Source organism: Anser brachyrhynchus (assembly GCF_964034855.1).
Source record: "Anser brachyrhynchus genome assembly, chromosome: 7".
Taxonomy (NCBI): domain Eukaryota; kingdom Metazoa; phylum Chordata; class Aves; order Anseriformes; family Anatidae; genus Anser; species Anser brachyrhynchus.
The window spans coordinates 28,874,429-28,898,796 of record NC_137701.1 but is presented as its reverse complement, the minus strand read 5'-3'; the positions used below and the strand labels follow the sequence as shown (position 1 = coordinate 28,898,796).

At 37.7% G+C, this 24,368-nt stretch overlaps 1 long non-coding RNA gene across 1 annotated transcript in view; it reads left to right on the top strand.

Moving 5' to 3' along the window:
* The window catches only part of LOC308198047, a 45,536-nt gene that overhangs the window by 10,110 nt on the left and 11,058 nt on the right, over window positions 1-24,368 (top strand). The window contains exon 2 of the long non-coding RNA XR_013953561.1: window positions 17,782-17,900. This is a non-coding gene — a long non-coding RNA (uncharacterized lncRNA). The remainder of the gene's footprint in view (window positions 1-17,781; window positions 17,901-24,368) is intronic.

Genomic DNA, 24,368 nt, shown 5'->3' with positions numbered 1-24,368 from the left:
AAAACCCTTGTTTCCAGTTTTGCTACTAGCTCACTACTTTGGCTTATTTGGGCTGAATTTATCTCCCTTTTGACTAGCTTGCTGTACTCCCATATGTACTATTTGTCTCTGCAACAACAACAACAACAAAAGTGACTTCATTTCTTTGGAAGAGATTTCTACCAATTAAAATACTCTACTTCAATCTTCATCTAGGACTTTCTACTAGACCAGTCCAGGGTTATTAACCCTGGGAATCTCATATCAGTGAAAGTCACAGCAGAGGTGTGTTAGAGCAGCATGATACTTTGGTACCAAAACAATACCATATCAGTTGAACATCACAGCTAACTATAGGACAGAATAAATTCATTGATCAGTCGTTGATAGTTGACAAATGCTGTATGACTCTTTGCCTTCCGGTGGGCTTCTTACATGGCTAAGCTCCCAGATATTCCACTGGCTGATGGTGCCGCAGCTGATCGTTTACTTTTATAGTAGATGTATTGTGATGTACTGGAATGAATCACTGAAATAGGTAAAGGAGTTTAAGACTTGAGAGTACATCTCAGCTGATCTAATTGATTGTGTTTGATTACATGTGACAAAATCTCAAATGCTGTAAACTAACTGCATTGATTTGAGTAGAGTTAACACCTATATATAAACAACTTTGGAGTTGATGTGTGAACCTGGAGAATCACAGCTCCCAAAAAGATTTAGGTAAGAAAAATGATTCTTTTTTTTTTCTCTGCTGCTCTTTTCAGGACATATTCAAGAACATACTGAGTTGTAAAACCTCTTTCCTATACCTGTCCTATCGAAATATTGGGTACCAGTTATGCAGATTTTGAACTACATAATCACATATACTTAATGCAATTTAAACCATCTATAAATATCTCTTTTTCTCTGCAAATAGCAAACCTTGCTCTGTGTCTGTTGTTTTTTTTCCCCCATTTTGTTTGTTTGTTTGTTTTGTTGTTTTGTTTTAATAGCAACATGAAGGAAACTGATCTTTTTTTACTCATGGAAGGATAAATTAACATAAAATAAAAAACAAGTAATCTAAGAAATACAAAAGCTCAAACTATGTCTGGAGAGCTTTCGGAAAGAATTGTGAAAAGCAGCAGTTGAACTGAACTTTGTTCACTTCATTTGTTTTCAGTATTAAGGAAATCAGGCAAAATAGCAGGCCAGGCTGACATGTGGTTTGGGGAATTCAGCTGAGCATCTGGCCATTTGTACTTAGAATTCCGATCAATTATTGCGGTCAGAGCTGCAGTAATGTAAACCAACAACTATGAATCACATATCAATCACAAAAATATTTTGTTGTGAAAAAAAACAGGATAAATATTTGGAATTTTCTTTGATGTGATCAATTCAGCACAAAGGAAAAACTTGTCTTGGTTATAGTGATGTTCTGGGGAATATTTTTTTTTTGGCTAGATACTGATTTATTAATGTGACTATAAATTTCTAGCATGTGGCAGGCACAGTAAAAATGATTGAAAATAAAAATCAGAAATGACTTAAAAAAAAAAAAAAAAGAAAAGCCTGCTTTCCCTGCTTTCAGGAACTGTATTTTGCACAGTCAGAATTGGAATCATATCTTCCAAACCATATTCCAGCCACACGGCCCGTAAAATGAGGACTAGAAATTGGTTGGTGCAACTCAGTTATTCCAGAAAGATGGAGAAGGTATGCCTTTAAGATGATGTCTGACAAGTTTATGAATACTGTTATACCATCCAGTTCCTACTAAAGCAACTGCCTAGATGAAGCATCCAGGTTCTCTGATAAACCAAACTATTGCTCTTCTGCAGAGATACAAATGGTCTCTTACACAGGAGAGAAGAAAGGGAAAGTGATGTACCATTATTTCAGTAAGGCTTTTGGTTATGACTCTATAGCTCTCTAGGAGTGTATTGTCTTTATCAAATTACAATAGGATTCCAGCAATGTACTGGAACAGATTGGTTTTCAGTTATCATTTTTGAAGGCCAATTGTCAGTTTCTCAGAACTGAGCTGGAAGGATATATCAGATGGAGTTACTCAGTAGCATTTTCTGATTCCCATACCATTCAATAATTTGTCTAATGGTTTGGTTGATAAATTAAGAAAAACAAACAAACAAACAAAACCACTTGTTAGACCTGGGGTAAAATGCCATTTTGACTATGGCTACAACAAAAGGGAAAGATGGGGTGTGTATTCAAAATTACCTTGATGGAAGTGGTCTGAAATACATAAGATGCAGTTCTATAGAGGAACACAGAAAATATTGTAAATATTTGGAAAGAACTAGCTATACTTACATAAAATGTGAAAAGATAAGACCATGTTTTTCTTCAGAGGAAAGGAAAAAAATCAGGGATCATCATAACTGTATAATGGGAGTGATGTGTATGAGCCTTGTGAAGGAATTGGTTTAACATCCTTCAGCTGGATTACTGAGGAATCAGTGAATACCCCAATGCTTTAATAACAGACATAAGACAAATGGTTAGAGGCCAAAGGTAAACAGTGGGAAGAGTAAAAGGCTATAGAACACATTGTGTCTAAGGAATGCTTTGGGAGCTTGTTTTAATGTAGACATGAGACAACCAAGGATAATACTATTCCTTATCTTTAAATACATAAGGAAGTGTTGCAAAGAAAAAGGCAATAAGCCAGTCCCTAAGTCCACTGGACATTTCATAATTGTAGCTCTTTTTCTATAACACATTTTTTGTTTGGGACCATGGTCCCATCTGCCCTGTCATTTAACAAAGAAGGTGATGATCAGTCTTTCACATGTTTTCAGAACAGTGCCAGTACCATGGAGCTCTTTAGGTACCTTCAGCATTACAGATATTGATAGTAATAGAGTTGGGCTTCACTATATCATATAGATTAGTCATATTAAAGGTGTGTTGTAGGGCAAAACATCCATATTTATGCTGTATTTAACTTTCTATTAATAATAAATCCAGGTGAAATAGTTTTGTTATTAATATTGATCACTGTTCCAATTGAAAGCCCAGATGTCAAGGTTTCCTTTAGCATGCTTAGTTATATTTAATAGTGCTGTTGATGAGTGAGAGCCTAATGAAGGCTAACAGATGGTCTATTTAATATTGCTGTAGGATTTGAAGCACTTGCCAAAACAGATACACAAAAGGATTTGACAGCCCTGTAACTGAAAACCTTTAATTACAGCTACTTCAACTCCTAGGGGTTTCTCTGAGGCTAACATAACACCGCAGCTTTAGGATAGGTCAGCATGACAGGGAAAGGCTTTGTGCAGCCAGACAGTGAGTGCTGGTAAAACTGTTTGCTGAACATTAATAAATTGGGCTTGGTGCAGGTGGTTTAGAAAAAGAAACCTACACAGAGAGGAAAATAAGTGATGGCGCTTTCTCTGCCTCTGAGAACAGTTTGCCCTTTGTCTAAAATACCACCTCTTAAAGACTGTCATCATCTGCTGAGCAGGTAGGTGGGGCGAAAGTGTGTAGCTAAAGTGGAACTTGAATTATACCTGATTTATAGGTGTGACTTCATCTTAAAATGATGTGAACCTCAGTCCACTCTTAGGGACAGAAGAGTTACAAGAAAGGGGACTAACACTTGCTGAAGCTGTAAAGCTCTTTATCTTTGAAGTAGAGCACAAATTTATTCAAGACTAAAGAATACACATAAAATGCAGAAATCTATGATCCCATGGCACAGGTAAGGCTACTTCTGAGAACGTTTTTGTATCATTAATCTAAGCATAACAGTAAAGAAGGAACTGTAACAGACTCTCCATGACTTTGCCTTGGCTCTACATGCAACAGTTGTCCCCTGGTTTTCTGGCATACATTCACACCACTTCCAAAATGAAATAAGGCATAATTAGCAGTCTCATTCTTATTTGCCTGAAGTGATTTCTAGGCAATTGCTTAGAAATTGAATCAGTTACTTCAGAAAGAATAGGTGTTTCTACTGTTGTTGCTGTTTCTGATAGATCTGTTTGTAACTGAAGGCATTGATTCTTTATAAGTGCCAGGAGGAGATAATCTGCAGAGTTGTTCATATACAATTCCAGATATCTGATCAGTACTTGTTTTGTACGGTATTTTTTAGGGGTTAAAAAAAAAAAAAAAAAAGTGGATATGTGCACAGAGCGAGATGAAGGCAGATTTTGAGACTCCTTGATGATGGAGTATCATTTCCCTTCACCATGAAACATCCTCCAAATGTCCAAATGTCCCCCCCGCCTCCTTCCTTACCCCAGCTTTTATTGCTGACCATGACACCACGTGGTATGGGACATCCCTTTGGTCAGCTTGGGTCAGCTGTCCTTGCTGAGTCCTTCCCCAGTTTTCTGTGCACCCACAGCCTTCTCACTGGCAGGGCAGCATGAGAAGTGGAAAAATCTTCAGCTCTGTGTAAGCACTGCTCTGCAACAATGAAAACATCGGTGTGTTATCAGCAATATCTTCATTAAAAATTCAAAACAGCGTCAAATAAGCCACTATGAAGAAAAGTACCTCAGTTCCAACCAATTACACCTGTGCTAGACCCCAGTCACAGAAACCATTTTCAAGGGAAAAATGTAAACAAACAAACAAACAAAAAACTACATGCAGGAAACAAGATTCCCTAAACCAACCCACAAACCATGCTGGGACAGCAGAACAGGGGAGCCTATGCAGATATCCATGTATACAGAAAAGTGGTGCCACATGAAGTAACTAATTTTGCCAGTCCCCACAGTATTGACAGCCATAGATTTCATGCTCTAGTTTAGTGGGAAAATCTATGAAACTTTCAAAATTCAGAAACCACATGAACAAATTTCAAGGATATGTATGGAAAAGTCCACTGGGGACAATCCTTTTTTTCTCCACAGCTGGCTTTTCCACATGTGTGTTGGCTGATCATGAATTACCTCATGTAAAACCAGCTGCTTCTCATTATTCCGGATAATGCTGAAGCCTGATACTTTTACTGCCTCATGCAAGAACGTGTATTTTTGGCTTCATCCAAACGGAAACTGAAAATGAACAGACACCAAACACTAGCGTCAAGGAGAGAGTGTACCCTATGCAGGCAAATGAAGCAGACATAAAGAAACAAGCTACAGTTTACTGTGATTCTAATCCAACAACTGTTGAAGTAACTGGAAAGATTCCCATTGGATTCAATAGGCCTCAAGAGACAAACCACCTCCCTAATGGTCATAGAAGTGAAATGCCACAGCAATGCAACATCTTAAGAAGAGATACAGTTAGGATAATAGTAACACAGGCTGCCAGATTTGAAGGTAATTGGAAGAGAATCACTAATTACAAAGGCTGAGAAATCAGACAACTCTTTCATCATTGTATGTGGTTGAACCTGATAAGCAATGGCTAAGATGCTGGGGATGTTTTGAAGCTAAATATATTTTTAATGCGATATGCATCTTCTTTGATGTAGACACTTTCATTAAATGTTCATCTGTTTAATTATTATTTATTTTGTACAGAACTTTGGGATTTACTAAGATGAAAGAGGCTATTGTTTGTTTATTATTTTATGAGTGATGATGCCAAGGCTGACTCCTAAACTAGTCCATCAGTTGTAACATAAGACCTCAAGCCATTCTAATATAGACAATATTCTTGGAAAAATCAGCTTTGATGAAAATGCATATCCACAAAGGATATTCCATAATTAGAGGAGGTACAAAGCATTGAATGTTCCAGCAAAGTCAATTAAACACTAATTACTATTGGATTCAGATCTGCCATTCCATGATAAATTGCTGAAGTAAAAGTATCTTTTCCACACAGAGGTGCCAAACTCACCCCTGCTGATCTTACAGATGTTTTTTCAACTACCCCTCTGATTCTGTTTGAGATGAAAATGCAAAACTTTCCCTTGTCGTAGCCACCAGTGTGAAAAACTCATTTTCCTGATATAATCTTTATGGGTAGTTTTCTTTGTGTGGTTACATAACAATCTTTTGCTTTCCACATTTCTAGGATGCACTAATGATTTCACACCCTCTTTTCTCAGGAGGCAGATCTTTCTGTAATGTGCAGTTGACATATAGTTAGTGTCTAGCCCTTTGGTATCATTCAGGTGATGGAGAGCTTTGGAAACCTCTTGACTTCATATCGATCTCAATACGCTCCATCAGGAATTCTGCAGATGACTGATTCAGCTTTTTAAATATTTCCAGGAAGTTCATCACTCATTGCCACTTTTCTCCTTACCTTTCAGTGTTAACAAGTTTCCATATGCTGTTTCCATATGCCATGTGGCTTTCATAAAATCTCAGGCAGTAACTCCTCCAAAAGCCCAGCTACCTTTGTGGTGGTTTTGTTTGGTAGCATATTCATCCAAAACATAAAGATGAAGTGAAAGACATTCATTCCACTGGCTTGATTGCACTTTGGAACGGACTCTAATGGAGTCCAAATTCAAAGATTTTAAGGTGGGAAGAGATCAATACGATCACTAATCTCTGCTTAAATTGAGTCACTCAGTTTTCCTTCATTAATCTTTCCTCTGCTTATATTGAAACAATAACAATTATACTTTAGATAGAATTGAGAATTTTTCACTGATTTTATTGTAAATTTCATGCTCGTCTATCTTTCAGCTTCTGTAGGCATGTTCATGACAGTAATTAAAACTCATTGTAGACTTACTGAAATGTCCTCAGACTGTAGTCAGTCTGATCAATATGTGGTACAGCCTCAACACAAATCCCAGCTGGGGGCTCCATAGTGTAGATGCACAGGAGAAGTTTAAATGTCTTTAGAAAGAGAAATGCAATTTGTAACTAGTTTTTTGAACCTGATACCTCAATCCTTCTTCCCTCAGTCTGGTTTCTTATTGCCTAAATATAACATGAATGTATCAAATATTCCTGAATATAACAAATTAGCTTCCTTCCTGCACAGAGAGACTTAGCTTAGTAACTTTATTTACTTTCTTTCCTCTTCTCCTGAAGACTTCTGTCATTTCCTCCATTTCCCTTTTCAAAGAAGACTGAGATGCTTTTTCAAACTGATGATTACAGACTAATGTAGCCAACCTCAAGTTTTTTTGCATCTTTGGCTGAGGGAAAATGCCTTCATTTCTCCTAAGCATTTGTATTTGAAGTTGGCAGTGCTTCTGCCCCTCCCGCATGTGCTGTCTCTGCTCAGTGGTGAGGTCAGAGATGCAGAAAGGGGCTGTTCAGGATTCTCACACAAACAGCATTTCTCACTGCTAAACTTGGATGGTTTGGAAACACAAATCTTTCAGCAGTGCACTAACCTGAGCAGTCTGAGCCCAGCACACAAAGAGAAGCATCTCCCTTATAACTTATTTAGATAATTATTACTGCAGTACAGTAGAAATGATAACTCTATGGGATGAGTGATTTAACTTCCGTGCCAGCACATTAGTCACAAAGGAATAGGTTGCTCACATTACAGCTCACAGACATCATCAGGACTAATCCTCTATAGCTCACAAGAAGATAGAACATGAATGAAGAGGGCTTTGCCTTCACCACACTTTTTTTCTGATAACCGGAGAGATTGAAATTCCTTCACTGAAGTACAAGGGCTGAAGGTGTCTTCCTGACAGCTACGTTAGATACCTACCACTTGCTGCTCTTCTTGCTTCCACCCAGCATAAGCTGCAACCTTGACTGTGCAGGCTTTGCCAAAGGGGTGGAAAAAGCTGACTTGGCAGCTGCAGCTCTTGAGGAAGCTGTGGTTTGAAATAAGATTTTGTGACTGTTTCAAAAGGTAGAAATTCAGTCACACTTTGATAACTTTGGGGTTTGTTTTGTTTGTTTTGTTTTGTTTTGTTTTCACCATCTCTATTAACTCTTCTGCCTGGGGAAAATTGCTAGCGATTCTCAGGTGTTTCGCCATCATACCTGGCTTTTGCTTACATTTAAATCAATAAATACTTACATAAATTACATAAATTCAATTTCTCTCAGCTTGTTATCACAATTTGGCAGAAGAACTGTCACTTAGCATCTATTTTCCTTTATGAATATGAGTTGGATTGTTTTCTCATGTATATGTTTCCCTACTTGTCCATCTATTCCAAGTTCATTTTAAAAGAAAATGACAGAGCATACATAAAGACCAGAAGTATTTATGGCTGAAACATCAAAAATGTTCAACTTTCAGGTTCTTGAAGGATGTAGAAGGGGGATGAGGAGACTGTGGTAATTCTTTATAGGGAGGAGAAGGTTTCATGAAAAATCAGCAAAATAACAGGAAAAATAGCATTTGAAATCCAGAAAATAAGACTTTGAAGCAAGAGCTCCAAAGCTCCAAACCATTGACTGTTTATGGAGCTTTTCCCACAGTCACAGTCAAATGTATTAGTTGTTAACTCAAACTGTTAACACATTATAAACAATTTAAATTGCTTATAATTTAAACTGCTTATAAAGTGCTTGCTGCACTTTTAGTTTTAAGAGTATTTATAACATTTAACAAACACTGTAATCTCACATAGTCTATGTATTTCTACCTTGTTACTTTCTATATCTGCTAAAACCTACACTAAATTTCCAAAAGCCATTAAAGCAAGGACAGAAACACAAACACTAATAAACTTTAAAAGCTTGTTAGCACAAAATATATTGAAAGTCTTACATGGAGAGGAAACTCATTTATAAACCAGCCAGTGCCATTTAGATAAAAACCACCTAATAGTAAAAAAACACTTTATATCAAAATATCAAAAACACTTTAAAACCTTTTCAAAATGTACTCAGAGTTCTTCAAACCAAAAGATTAATTATTTTAGGTTTATTTTTACAAATCTGACAACATTATCTTGACAAAGTGGAATTTTTATATAATGTGGTTCAGCAATAACAATTATCAATGACTGCTTATTGTTGCTCAAAATAATAATTAGTAATAATAATAAATAAAGTAAAAGTGGTTTTCATTTAAATATATTTCACTTTATTTATATTTCATTCCTTCTGTTAGTATGCCAAATTATTAATGCTGTAGTAATAAAGCCTATTTTAAATATGGCCTGGCTAAGTATACATTGAAATGTGGTGCTCTGCAAAGGAAGAAAGTGAATTCAGCAAGGTATTAGTTAAATTATAAAGGTGTTAACCAAATACAGTCCTAGTGGCTGCACAGTCAAGCTCCAGGCCTCTTTCTAAGTGTGTATCCCTTGCTCATATGTTGGGAAAGCCACCCATTAAACTCTTCTTTGGAATGAACATAGTTATTTTTATCCCCATCATTCCTAAAATGGTAGAATAATTCTAAGAGCCAACCTTGGTCAAAATTCATCCTTAATTCCTCCTGGGGCATCCTGTGCCAAGGTTATTATGGCTTATTACCTGAACAAAAGAAAGTAAGTAAATAAAACCAAATTGAAATTGTAATCCTTGTTCTGATTCAAACCTGTTTCAAAAGGATCATGGGAGATGTGAATTTATTAAAAACAGTAAAGAAAGCAATATGTGGTCTACAACAAGATTTTGTCTGATGTTTGTCCCCTTTTGTTTGATGACTGTTTCCCACATAATCATATGCGGTTAACCTCCAACTTTTCCCTGTGTGTCTAAACCATAACTAAATTCTGTCACATTTTCCCCTGCATTGTCCCTAACTGCCTTCTCCTTTGGGCCTTACAGGTACATTCCCTGCCTGAGCATTTCCTGGAGTTGCTACTGTAGCGCACCCATCTCAGAGCTTCTCAGATTCTAGCCCCAGACCCTTTTCATCACCTGCTAGTTCAAAGTGCTACTAGAAAAAAATAATAATATAATATAATATAATATAATATAATATAATATAATATAATATAATATAATATAATATAATATAATATAATATAATATAATATAATAAAGCCTCTTCTGCAATGCCCCTTATTTAAGTGATTTATCTTTCTCACCTCAATCCAGTCACTGACATACACACGCACATGCATGAGCATACACACACATATGCACATACACACTCTCTTGGACAACCTTTAACTTATCTGAGTCACTAGGATATTAGCTTTTTGTTTTATTTTTGTTTTTTTTTCAGCCATGCCTTTTACAAAGTTCAGTATACCTTGCCCAGCGGCCAGTCCTGGGAAAAGACCCAAGCACATAGTGGGCCAGATGCTTGAAATTTGATGGTTGAAGTTTATTCCTTTCTGCTATATTCTGCAAGTCTTAGGCCACAGATAGCTCTTAAGAAGAAGAAGACATAGTGGTGACATGTAGAATGTACCGTTTCTTCTTGGCAGAGGTGGGCATTTTACTTCCCAAAAATGCACAGCATATTGGGAAACTAGAGCAGCTTGTCAAAGTACAAGAGAATAACTCTTTCTCTAGGCTCAGAGACATACTCTCTGCCCAAGTGCTCCAGGTCCTTTGACATCCTCTCTCTAAAGTCGACCCTGTTGTTTGTATAATTTTTAAAAAATAGGGAAAAGGGCGTGTCTAGAATGGACAGCTCCTCCAATTCTATCACTAAAACATTTAACTAAGCTAGTTTATAAAAATTGAAAACTAAAGGGCTTAGCCAAACACCCACTCAGAAGGACTTCCACTGACTTCCCCCAGCACTGCTAGCAGCAAAGAGACTGAATCCTGATATCCCTGGGATATACAACCCTGGTTTACCCATACAGTACATAAGGGGGCACCTGAGATACCAGGTCCTTTGTGGTCTGTTAAGCTGTCCTGATACGCAGTTCTCAAAACTAGGGTCAAATCTAAAACCAACTAAAACCATGAGAATGTTTTTCATTACTATAGTGGCTTTTGAGCAAGGAGTCAGGGTTGAAGACTGCATGGAAGTTCATGTTCTTTGAGTTTTCATGGCGGAGGGGTTGGAACTAGATGATCTCCCAACCTGAGCCATTCTGTGATTCTATGATATGATTTCCAACACAACCATTGCCATTAAAAAGTCAGTACTTAACACCTGTGGTGGTTTTACTCAGGTGGGCAACCAAGCTCCACCACAACCGCTCTCTCACTCCCCCTCCTCAAAGAGGAACGGGGAGAAAATACGATGAAAAGGGCTCAAGGGTTGAGATAAGGACAAGGAGATCACACAGTAATTATCATGACGGGCAAAACGGACTCAGCACAGGGAGATAGTAAGATTTATTGCTTATTACTAACAAGCTAGAGAAGTGAGAAACAAAGGAAAGAAACCAAAAGCACCTTCCCCCCCATCCACCCTCTTCCACCTCCTCCCCCCAAGCAGCGCAGGGGAACGGGGGAATGGGGGTTATGGTCAGTCTATAGCGCTTCTTCTCCGCCGCTCCTTCTTGGTCACTTTCGTCCCCTGTGCTGTGGGGTCCCTTCCACGGGATGCAGTCCTTGCCGAACTGATCCGACGCGGGCTGCCCACAAGCAGCAGCTCTTCAAGAACTGCTCCAGATATGGGTCCATACCACGGGGTCCATCCCTCAGGAGCAAACTGCTCCAACCTGGGTCCCCCACGGGCAACAGCTCCTGCCAGGTCACCTGCTCCTGCATGGGCTCCTCTCCACGGGCTACAGGTCCGGCCCGGAATCTGTTCCAGCAGGGGTCTTCCACAGGCCGCAGCCTCCGTCGGTGCAGGTCCACCTGCTCCACCATGGTCTCCTCCACAGGCTGCTGCATGGAACCCTGCTCCACCGTGGTACTCCATGGGCTGCAGGGGGACAGCCTGCTTCACCATGGTCCTCACCACAGGCCACAGGGGACTTCTGCTCCAGCACCTGGAGCACCTCTCCCCCTCCTTCTTCACTGACCTTGGTGCCTGCAAGGCTGTTCCTCACTCCTCTCACTCTCCCATTTGCTGTGTGTGGCGCAGCATTTTTTTTCCCTGTCTTAAATATGCTCTCACAGAGGTGCAAAACAACATCACTTATTGGCTCAGCTCTGGTCAGCAGTGGGGCCCTTACCTAACATGGGGCAGCTTCTAGATCCTTCTCACAGAAGCCCACCCTGTGGCCCCCTGCTACCAAAACCTTGCCACGTAAACCCACTACAACACCACTTACTATAAAACCACATATGACCTGTTGCATTTCCCTCAGGTCCTTCGAATAGGCATATGTCTGAACTGGGAGTTTCAGAACTGCTTAGTATTGGTTTAATTTTGCTGCTATTGAAACCATTGGTAAAATTTCCATTAATTTCAATAGAACAAAGTTAGACTCAGTGTAAAAACTTCATCATCCATGGTGTCAAGCTGACATTTTATTTCATGTTAATGATAATAGCTAAAAAAATTTTAAAGCAATCCATCTTCAATATTACAGAAGGGGAAAAAATAGTACTGTAAGGTGCAATGCAGAAGAGATTTTACCAAGGCTCGGGTAACCTTTGAACACCTTTAACATTAAAGTGATTTTAGGGCTGAAAAATGCTCATAATAAAAGACTTAAGAAGCTCAATCTGCTCATCCTAAAAGATCAATGGTAACTTAATTACAATGTAGGAGTGCCATCATGGAGAGAAAATACCATGTAGTAAAGGTCTCAATCTATCACAGAAAAGTACAACAAGAACCATCAGTTTCAAGTTACACCAAGCAAAATCTCTGTAGAAAAAAGACTTTTTTTTTTTTTTTTAATACAATGTGCTGATTGAGTTTCCACATTTCAAGAGCTTCATATCAGGAGTGAATACCTTCTAAAAACTGGTGTGATTGTCAAACACAAGTTATCAGTCTCAATAGGAAACTAACCAGGAAAAGAAAGGAAAAAAGGAGGAAAAATGGGCATCATTATGCAGAGGAAGAATATACTCACAAGGTGAACCAGTTGACCAGCTGAGGATACAGGTTACAATGAGGATACAGGTTACAACCTGTAGAATTGATCAAAAATCATATATATATATAAATATATATATTTTTTTATTTTTTTTAACCTGAAACATGTACCTTATGGCACTGTGTAAAGACTCAGATCAAATATTATTCTGTAATCTAGATCAGTATTTATTTTGTAGAGAAGAAATTTGTATAGCTTCTGTTTGGTATTACTCTCTATTTTATCCCATTCTATGTCTGTCACTGTACTGTGACTTTACGTAACTACAAAAAATAAAAGTTACCTAATATAAAACATTCATTTGGATACATCTACTCTGTTACCTTAGTAGCTGTTCCATGATTTAAAAAACGATTTTAAAAAATACTTCCACTTATTTGTTATTCTCCTGCTTTAGTAATACTGCCAGCTGTACTTTCCACTTCATATGAATTCAGGTCTATTCCAATTTTCCACTTCCCTGCCTTTAATCCCAGTGTTACAAATGGAATCCCATGCTACACTAATATCTCTTACTCACTGGCACAGAAGAGATCAATATTTCAGAATGCCATATGTTTTATAGATCAACTGCTTCGTGCATAAGAATCCAATGGCATCTGAACCATTACACAATATTTGTAAGTTACACAAGGCAATGATTGTGAAGCCTGTCTTTGCACGAAATATCACAACCTAAGTTGTCTGTACTCATCTGTGAAAGGTTTTAGTATTTCAATGAAATTTCACTAAGTTATTCAAATCCCCTATCTCCTCTGATCATAAACCATTCTCTGTGGCCTCTGGGCATGGTAGAGTCTTTAATAATGTGAACATTTTGTCCTTCATGGACATACAAAGACCTCAGAAAACTTTCAGTAAGGTTTCATAGCAGTCTAGCAAAACTTGGCTGAGTATTAGCACTTACAGAAGCAGAGGTGAAGCCAGTGGCTAAGAGGCACAAAGTTGGCTGTGTATGTGTATGTGTATTCAGTATGACTGAATTGCATTTTTTAAAGTCCAAAACAAAACACTATTGAATACACTTTATCCACTAGAAAGAGGATTAGAGAACAAGCATATGATATCTTAGACATGTTGCTTAAAGCATCATTGACATTCAGAATAATGAGTAGAGTAGAGTAGAGTAGAGTAGAGTGGAGTAGAATAGAATAGAGTAGAATAGAATAGAATAGAATAGAATAGAATAGAATAGAATAGAATAGAATAGAATAGAATAGAATAGAATAGAATAGAATAGAATAGAATAGAATAGAATAGAATAGAATAGAATAGAATAGAATAGAATAGAATAGAATAGAATAGAATAGAATAGAATAGAATAGAATAGAATAGAATAGAATAGAATAGAATAGAATAGAAGAAAGACAGAAAAAAAAAAAAAGAAAAAGAAAAAAAAAAAACCTTGACTGCTTTCAAGTAATTTTAAACAAAAGAAATGGGAAAGTGATGAAAACTGAACCAAGACTGAAACTTGGATGGTAACTTGGATGGTTTCCATTCTGTAGATTTTTTTTTTCCTCTTGTAGTATAATATCTTCATGGTGCTGTTTACATGAAAATTAGTTTAAATAGCAGCCTGAGGCCCTGGAGAAGTCTCTGAGCTAATAGTCTGGATTTTAATAATGCTGCTGTATTTCTTCACCATATTGTTGCAAATTTGTATAATGAGTAGTTTTCCTCTGAGGAAATGGCCAAGATAGTAGTACTTGAGGGAAGCTCTTCAAAGGCTATTAAAATGTTGTTATTATAAGTTTTTAATAACAAGTTGGAGAAAGACCTTACCAATGAGGTCAGCTGGAAACCATAAATCAGACTTAAAACTTCAGATACATCTACAGTGATTACAATCAGAGTGCTTCTGCTCAAACTGAAGTTAGGGTAGTCTGTCCAGGTGAAGTTGTTTTGATTCAGCCTGAGCATGTCTTTGTAAAACCCTTTTCTCCTGCTGAATGCAGAAATGCATAAAAAGAGGACTTTGACTCAGAAATAAGAGTCATTCTGCCCAGAAAGAATTTCTGTCTACAGAAAACAGGATATGAAAGCAAGAAGCAAGGCTGCTGAAAAAGTTTTAGTTAAGTAAACAAATTTCGCTACATATTTTCCCCACAGGTAAGACAAGTACTTAAAATATCTTCATCCTTTCTTCTTTTCACTGAAATTCTTGGTCTTGTTGGGTATTTTTATTTATTTATCTTAATGGCTGGCTGATCTAAGCATTACTGCAAATGGTACATAATAATAGTAATTCCAAAGCTCTCCCACTGTATGTTGTTTGTGTAGGGAAGGACATTTCATTTCATACATCATTTACAACTCCCTGCTATAATTCTAGGAAGTCAGAAAGCTTTTAAAATTTAATGAGCAAAAATTCTATGCTGTTGCAGCATCCAAAATTGGGATATACCAAGCAGTTACATTCAGGAGATTTTCTCTTGACACTGATTTCATTTTCTTTCCACTACACCAAAAAGAATTCATCTACTCTGAAGTTAATTAAGCTGAATAGGAAAGAAGACATTTATGTGAGTCATCTCCAACGTCCTAATCCATTTGCATATATGTTTTTCCTCTAAGATGCTCCCAGCCACTATAATTCATAGACAAATTGCATGTAGAAGTTACAATTTTCTTACCTCTTGAACAGAGTGACCCTTTAAAGGAGTATCTCCATGTCCTAGAGGATAAATTGTCAGTCCCACTGACGAACTGTGCCCATTTCTATGCGACGCCTTGCCTGGCAGCATTGCACTCTGAGCACATTAATGTTGTGTTATTACATTGGCATAAATTAGTTAATTTATCCTAAAGTGGTCTGTGTCCATATGCAATGTCCTTTTTAATTATTTAGCCTGTTTGGGCACAGTAATTAATCTTATTTGGAACAAATGTTTCTAAAGTTTGAAATGGATAGGTTCATTTCAAAACCCTTCAGTATGCTTCTATAACTAAACAGGGATTAGAAATGGGCTGAGAAAGTAGTGTGTCAGTGAAATGCCACTTCTAGCCTGACATATTTGGTTCAGAACATCACAGATAGGGCAAACATTTGTGGAGTCCATCTTGGAAATTCTGGAGTCAGAAACAGTGAACTGGAAATCTCATGGGCACCTGTATTTTTACAGCATGGGGCCATCCAACAAAGCTGGTATTGTGCAGGTGCATGAGGAGCAGAAATACCTAACCTCCTTTTTTAGGAGGTAATTTTTAGTAATTAAAAGTAACAGGGTAGAGGGTGCTGGTTGACTACTGATGGGGACATAGGCTGGCAGTGGTTTCAGTTCCCTGCTTTATCACTACCCTGACAATTGCCTCCGGGACTTGTACTTCCCCATCTGTCGAAAAGAACTAACACTGTCCTCCTTTACAAAGCACTTGGAGATCAATCGATGAGTAATGCTACAGAAGAGGCTTGTATTCTCATTCACAAGTGAAACAAAATCATTTTTTAATTTTTTTTAAATCCACTGAGGAAAGGAATCAATTGTCCTTGATTTAAAACCTAGAATCCAGCTTTTGTTGCAGTCACAGACACGTAGTGAAGCCCATCACTGTGGTGGAGTGAATTGCGACAGATGTGCTCCATCATGCCGCTCCCATTTTTGAGAGTTTTGCAGCAGTAGGGAGAGGAGGAGGAAAGCACTGAAGGGCAAGCTGCTTTCATTCTGCTTTTCTTCTGATGACACACAGTATCTGCCATGATAGCCCTGCTCTGTGCTAAGGATTCTTTATATTTAAAGTGCAACCAAAATGCCATGCCTGACAAATGATGACAAGCAACGAGTGAGAAGTTAGGTTGTTGTCATCCTCTGTGATTGCAGGACTGTATCTGACTGTGTCCTTGACCACCGTCCTCTCTTCTCTGAAAAAATACTTGGAGGTTGGCACAATGTCCCAAAACTTTCTTGCAGATATTATTCCCAGTCCTTCTGCAAAGCACTAGGGCACCTCTATGCTCAGCCCATCTGTGCATTGGGGATGCAGTCAGCTTTTCAGCTCTGCTATGGAAAAGGTTATTTTCTTTTCTGTTTTCCACCGAGATTGTTTGAATCATGTTCAGAGTTTCAAATGACACTTGCTCAAGAAAATTACAGCAGTGATTGAGGTAATTGATTAACAATCTCCTCTGTCTGGAAATTATCTATTTAGTTCTCCAACTTCTACCTTTTTGCAGCAATAGTATTATATATGAAATCATATACGTTGGTTAGAGCTAAAATATAGGAAAAACAGGAAAAAGCCAACTCATTTTGTATTATAAAAACACAGGCTTAGTGGCAATGTAAAACTTTTAGCGCACAGGATGTTCTGACATTTCAAATATGATTCGTTCCAAATAAAATACTCCTGGTAAATAAAAAACTCTTCTGCTTCATTTGAAATATTGATGTCAACTGTGATTTTAAAATATATCATTTTAAATGAAGTCATATATGTATTCTAAAAAAATGTAATAGTCAATCACAACATTATTTTAGGATATGTGCTTTAAAAAACTTTAAAAATGTGAAGGAAAACAATTAGAAGAATCCTCTATTAAATGATAACTCTTTAGATTTAACAAAATTGAGACAGGAAAATGAAATAATATTTTACAACTAGTATAAAATGAAACATTTTGGCCTTATTCAAATATTAAAGAGAAAATACCATAATTTTGTCAAGTTGCCATGTTTCAATGAGCCAATTAGCATTTTCCAAAACAACTTTCAGCTTCCCAATTTATTTAAGGCACTCTTCTAGATTACCTTTTCCTTTTTATTTCATTCTACAAATCTTGTAATTAAAAAGGAAAAAAATCTCCTTGAAACAATTCTGGAAGGTTTTTCATTGCCCTCCCTAGGAGCAAAGCCATGTACTAGCTAATTAATTACAGACCAAACTAGCTTCCATTCAGGTGCACCCACATACTCCGTTCTTTATAGAAGTAGTTTCACCACCTCCATAAAGTAGCCTTACAGCCTACTCCTGTGGACAGTGAAGGAGCCCTCATGACTCAGTGTACTTGCCTCTTCTCTCAGGTCTGTTTGGAGCTTGTGCATTGGTAGAAGCAGGGCACTATGAAGATTGAGACAGTTCCTCCTGAAGAAACAGTCCGAAGAAAGCTTGCCAGATGACCATGAATACCAACAGCTCTGTGGTGACTGATTTATTTTGCTCTCAGAATAATCCTTATCATCTATGTGTTAGCTAAGGGGAATGAGAGGTGATCAGAAGGAAGAGTATTTTTGTACGGTTGGTTTGTTGTTTTATGTTTGCTTGCTTTCCTCAGCAAATAGCAAATTCACTGATCAGATTTACATTGAATAAAAAAGTGCATATTTGAGTCCATTTCACTGGATGTAGGATAACAGCAGTGACTTTGAAGAAGACCTAGATGATTAGTGGTGACATTTTCAAAATGAAATACATCAATTATTCATTTTAAAACATAGTTTTGTTTTGATATCTAATTCTGCTTTTAAAAGGTTAACTCTTCTTAATTGGATGCTTAACATTCTTTCTTTACTTTTCTTTAAGCTTTCTACTTAGAATATGCTCCAAAATTAAATATATGTATACAAATAAAAAGCAGAACAAAGTATTCTACTTTCTCAAATAATTATATACATATATATATATATATAGTTGTTACAAGGTTGAGTGACATCCTTTCACTCACTTTCATTAAGCAAAGCAGAAAATGCTGTTATTTTCACCTCTTCTTCAGTATTGCTGTACTTTTCCCCAACTCTTTTAGAGTGGAAGTCAGCTAGCCCCAGGGCCACATATCCTTTGATATTGCTGGTGGTTCTTTGGTGCATGAAAAGAGAATATGATCCAGCATTAATGCTGCCCTTCTGTTGAAGATTTGATGTGAGACACTCGGAAGAGCTAATACTCCAGCAGCAATACAGTGTATACATCCCTATGCATTTTGTGAAGAATGCTTGTTTCTTTTCCTCTGAAAGGATAGCACTTAAAATGCTGTGGTTCACTTATTCTAATGTCTTTTAGGCAGCATCAGATCCTTACAGACAATTTAAAATTCTTTCACACTCCAGAAATACCATAGGCAGTAACAAGTTAGATAAGTCATTCTTAAAGCTATTAGCTGATAATGATGATAGCTTCAGTTCATCTGAAAAATTATTGCTCATAAAATTATTGTATCATAAGCAAACTGCACCTTTTACTGGTTTGTTTATCTTCACAACACTTTCAGCTTGGATAACACTTTTTTTTTTTATTAATATTGTTACTATTTATTTTCCCCCATCAGTTACATAAGATATCTCATAAAATATATCTTATAGATGCCAGCATTAAGAGAATCACTATCTTTCAATACAATTGAAGATGGAACTCTTTAGTGTTGTTACAGAAAGGGAGAGGAAGCAAAAAGAAAGACTCAAAAAAAAATTTGAATGCATTTGGATATTTTCCACAGCCCAAGTGATGAACAAAATTAAAAAAATAAATAAATAAATAAAAACATCATACAGCAGAACTAATTTAAACTCTGTCTCTTGGGGAAGGGATAGAAAAGTCACAGAGAATTAGCAAATTTTACAGGGTGGGAAAAAAATCCACTAGATTCCATCAAACCTCTGGTCAGAAGGACTTCAGTGATGGCGCTCCTGGGGAACTCCTGTACTACTGACACATGTATGTCCCAGGATGTCTGTAGTGCCTGAGATACAAGGCACATATACTCTTCTTGAAAACTGAGCTGGAACCCCTCAGATTGACCTTGTTCTGAAATTATCCAGTCATGGACTGTGTGTGATAGATCCTTTTCTAAGAAATTGTGCTGCTTTCTTGGATTTGTCAGACTGGATGAAGCACAGGTGCTAATATTGCTGCAGCTGTTGTGCACCTGAGCAGTCATGACACATTCCTGAGCATCTGTACAGGGTGAGGAGGAATGACTCTGCTCTACATTGCTGACTCTACTCTGATTTTTCTCAGTACTCACAGCTGGAGACAGGGTTCCCCTTCCCTCCATCACTTAATGCTCTGGTGATGAGGTGAAATCTATAGCTATTGCACATGCAGAGCAGGTCTTAGGTCGGGTCACCAACCACTTCCCTCTCTGCAGAGCCAGGGTTTGTCCACCTATGTCCTCTTTTGTCGGGGGAAGGAACAACAGCAATGATGATCACCAACATTTGTAGCTAGAAGAAAATTCTAAAGTGATTTTCAAAAGAGCAAGGAGCCTACATGCACATTTAGACTCCTCTAATTTTAAACTTTCCCAGAAGATGAGTGCAAAAAGCTTTTGTGCAATTATAGGAGCATAGTAGACTTTTTTATATAAATAAATAAATAAAAAGCCATTGGAAAATTTAATCTTTGGTCTGTTTGAGACCCAGCGCTCTTCCCAGTACTCTTCAGGGCTGATATGCAAAAACTGATGCGATCACAGCAAGAGGCCATGCTTCCTGTGCACCTCAGGATGCCTTTCCACCTCTCAGGCCAGAGGAGTATGTCCCTTTGGCAGTCCTCTGCTGCTCCAGGCATGAGGGGAATACTCATATCTAGAAGATCCTGCCCCTTAATGATGTATCCCACATCAGCTGAGCCATCATAAATGATCAGATGAGTGCTCTTAAGATCTTTTATTGATTTTCGAGCTAACTCGTTTTACCTCAGATTTCTGGCAGTCTTAAGTGTACATGTCCACTCGGTTATGGACAGTTACTACATCTGAGCCATCAAGCTATGCATGCCTACATCCATTCAGCCTTATGGGCTTGTCATCACTCATTTAGCAGCAACATCTGCACATGGCTAGACTGGGCTGTAATGGTCTGCTCTCCCCTTGCTATAGTTAAGCACAGAAATGTAAGACATAAACTACATTTTGGGGCCTGGATCAATACGCATTACTGTATGGCCCATGATATCCCTGATGAGGTAAAAGGCTCAGCATGGTCAGGCAGCTGTAAATTTTCCAATGTTATGTCTGGCAATAATGAGAGCACCACAGTGAGGAGTAGAGGGCAGGACAGCTGCTGTGATTCTCTATCACTTTTCTTGCAGATATCACAGAGAAAATATCTTGTCCCAGCTCTGGAGGCTCTCCTAAATGCCAGCCTAAAGCATCGCTTGTGATGTGCTTAGAAACTGTCATAGCAGCAGCACCAAAATGGGGAGATTCCTGCAAGTTGTGCATTGCCAGCAAGCTGCAGGGACTTGTTTTGCTTCGTACTATTTGTCTTTTCTATTGCTCTCCTGACTTCTTGTATCATAGTTTTTTCAAGTCTGAGCCTATATTACTGGCCAGAAGCTAGCACAGTCTTGCTGGGGTGCCTTTGGTGTAAGATGTGTTCAAAAAAATACTATCATGTAATAACAAATAGTTTCAATTAAGCAAAAGCAAGAACTCCATGGCTGTGCAGAAGTGGGGCTTCAGAAGCTTCCAAGGACAGGATGTTATTAAAACCTTTTGTTCCTGTTTCTAAAGCAGCTCTGCTTTGCAAACAAACCAGGAACACTTCAGGTTTAAAAATATGCAGAAATTAAAGTAACTGTCACACCTGTCATTTTTAATCTGTAACATAATTTGACTGCATGAAAATATCACTTTTTAGTGGTGATGAAACTGTTTACTTGGGGCTGTGCTAAACCATGGAGAAAGCCAGCTAGATTTTCCACAGATAACATTGGCTATCAGAAGTCAGCACAAGTAGATTATAAAAAGAAATCTAAAATTATTGAGTTGTCAATGACTCCATTCAGATCTCATGGTTTAAAGGAAAATTGCACTGTTTCAATGTCTGGCAATCATCAAGATTATATGGTAAGAGTTGTTTTGCATAAACTGTGAAATATGTTTGGAAATAATCCCTTTCCCTTCCACCTGATGCTTACACTGCATATTCAACGTACTTGGCAGCTTTAGTTAATTTATTAACAAAAATATTTTTTTTTTAAAAGGAGGGAAACTGAGGCAGACAGGGGTGATTTGCTGAAAGGTACAAAGGAAACCATAAGGGAACACAAGGTTTTAGGGAATTTTCTGGGGATTCAGTGTCCCTTAAATTCCAATCTTTGTCACATGCCTATGGTGTTAACGCTGGCATATTGCCCTCTCCCCAGAGCCTTTCCTCTTTCCATGAAGTTAGTCTGATTGTTTCTACCTGTTCTCTGGCTTGTTAGTTTTATTTTTATGGGGACAAGCAATATCCAATGTTCAAAACTCCTGTTGCTTCAATGATGCAAATTCATCAGCTTCACAGCTGGGAGGAAGGCCCTGGTTTCCCTCTTTTCTGCCCATTTCTGTATCCTTATCACAACACCACTTACAAAATAAGATTTGTTCTTTCTTCCACTGAAGTTTAGTTGCAATTTATTCCCAGTGTTCTATTAAGATCTGGCCCAATCCTCCTCATTATGATCCTAGCCTTGAAGCAAATTGCCTCTCTCAAACCTACTTAACCTATTTAAAATGATGAGGAAATTTCAGCGTTAAAGCTCAACCTGAGCTCTCTGTGCAGCTAGTGTGGTGAATGCCAGGCCTGCAAATCCCTTTCACCAAGCTTCTTTGAAAATTTAAAGGGGAAAAAGCGCATGAAAGCAGTAGCCCAGACTATAACTAACTGTACAGGGAAATCAATTTAAATGTAGACCAGAAAAAAGGTTGGATAACACAGACACATCAGCTCAATTCCACTTAAGAAACAGCTTCACTCAAGTCATTCTTCTAGAGCTTTAACAAAAAAGGTAGTTCCATCAAATATTCCAGTGAACACAGCAATAGCAGTCAGCTCATTCAAGCACAGCCCTTCCACACTGTCATATAAACCCTTACTCTGAACTGCTGCCACCACCTCACTGCCTCAATGCTGCAGAGTCCCTTTGTATTTGTGTCTGGATTCATAAAGCCTCTTCAAACCCCCAGTAAAACCAAAGGTTTCACAATGAGCACTACTGGGAGCGGGAGGGAGTGATCTGGTCATTAGGTGACTTGTGAGTGAGTTTGGTGACTACTTTGAGGGATTTTAATTCAAATTCCTAATGTTTTTATTTGAGAAAGTGAAAATCTTGATGTTGGGAATTATCAGAGGTAATAGATGTCATTATGTACTTTCTACAGAACATATAATTATTGATGCTTGTAGCCTGAGTAATCAAGTATAGAACTGCAGCTGATACAAACAGGACAACTTGATGCCTTCAATCTGAAAAACAAGCTATTTACCCTGCTTTTTTCTAAATGTACCTGGATGCACTTGATTTAAGGTTTTAAATTTCATGTGGTAGATCACAGTCATTTTCCCACTCAATACCTCTGCATCTAAGAAACATGTTTACTGAGCATTTTGCCTCCTGTTTACAGACATCCTTTCTGTTCCAAAAAGTCACAGACTGCTTTCATGCTCATAGGTAGCTCTGTCTCATCCTGGAGTTAGTGGAAATTTAGGTAACCCAAAGGCTATATTGCTGAGCCTCTAGCCCTCTGTACATGCTGAGCCATTCTGGAGACATTTTCCATATCAATGGACTGACATTTTGACATTTTGCTACTTCATGGCCATTTCGTTTCCCAACTTTTTTTTTTTTCCCATAGTACATTTAGAACAGCTCGTTGAAACGTGATGTTTGTTTTCAGTCTTTTTGTCATGTTTGAACTCACAGCCTTGTATTAATTTCACTCTTCATGATTAAGTAAATACCTCCTTATGAGAGAAAAATTAACTAAAGCAAAGATATAATTGTTTTTCTTCACATGCTTATTCAGTTAAAATACTCAGTTTCTGTTCATTTAAACTTGAAAGGAAATACATTCCAGACAGAGTTCCGACTGAGCTGGAAGTATTATAAATTAGGCTGTCAAAATGGGTCTAATTGTGTGGTTTAATTATTAGATTATACAGGAGAATACAAAGTGGCCATTTTGTTAGTTGAAGACAGTGTCATCTGTCTGCCCCAGGTCCTTTGGTAAAGCTGTAGGCTTTAAAAAGACTTTTGTTTTTCTGATATGTATAATTTTTCAAGGCTAGACAACTACTAAAAATACTAATTATATACATTAATAATCATAACTCCCTAAACATTAATTGTATATATGAATAATAAAACTATCCAAACAAGCCATCAAGTCACCTATAAGAACAGCAGACATCCTACTTCAAAGGCATAAGATATAAATATACAATGCGTAACCTGACCCTTTGCTGTGCCTCTCATTCCTTCCCCAAGTTAGCAGAGGAGCTGGTGCAGGACTGAGTATGATCAAATAGTGCTAATAGGCATTTGTGAATAAAAACTGCCTCTGGGTCTAACACTGGCACCCATCTGATCAAACCAGTACACCAGATTGTTCAGAAACTAATAGAGGGTCATGAATATTTTTGGGAATATTTTCCCATAAACGTGAAATAATAACTCTGAGGGTGTAATGCAAATTGATGTCCCCTATCTCACAACTAAATTTGTGATTTTTATATAACTGCATTGCTCAGGGAACAAACAACTCTTTTTTCTTAGAGATTTATTTTTTCCTTAGTGGGATTCTGTTTCCTTTTTCAATTCAATTTTGTTGTTGTAGAGAAAATTTATTTTATTCTCATGTCTCTTTTAAAACTTTCATTGTTATTTAAAACTTGTAAGGATTTGGGGT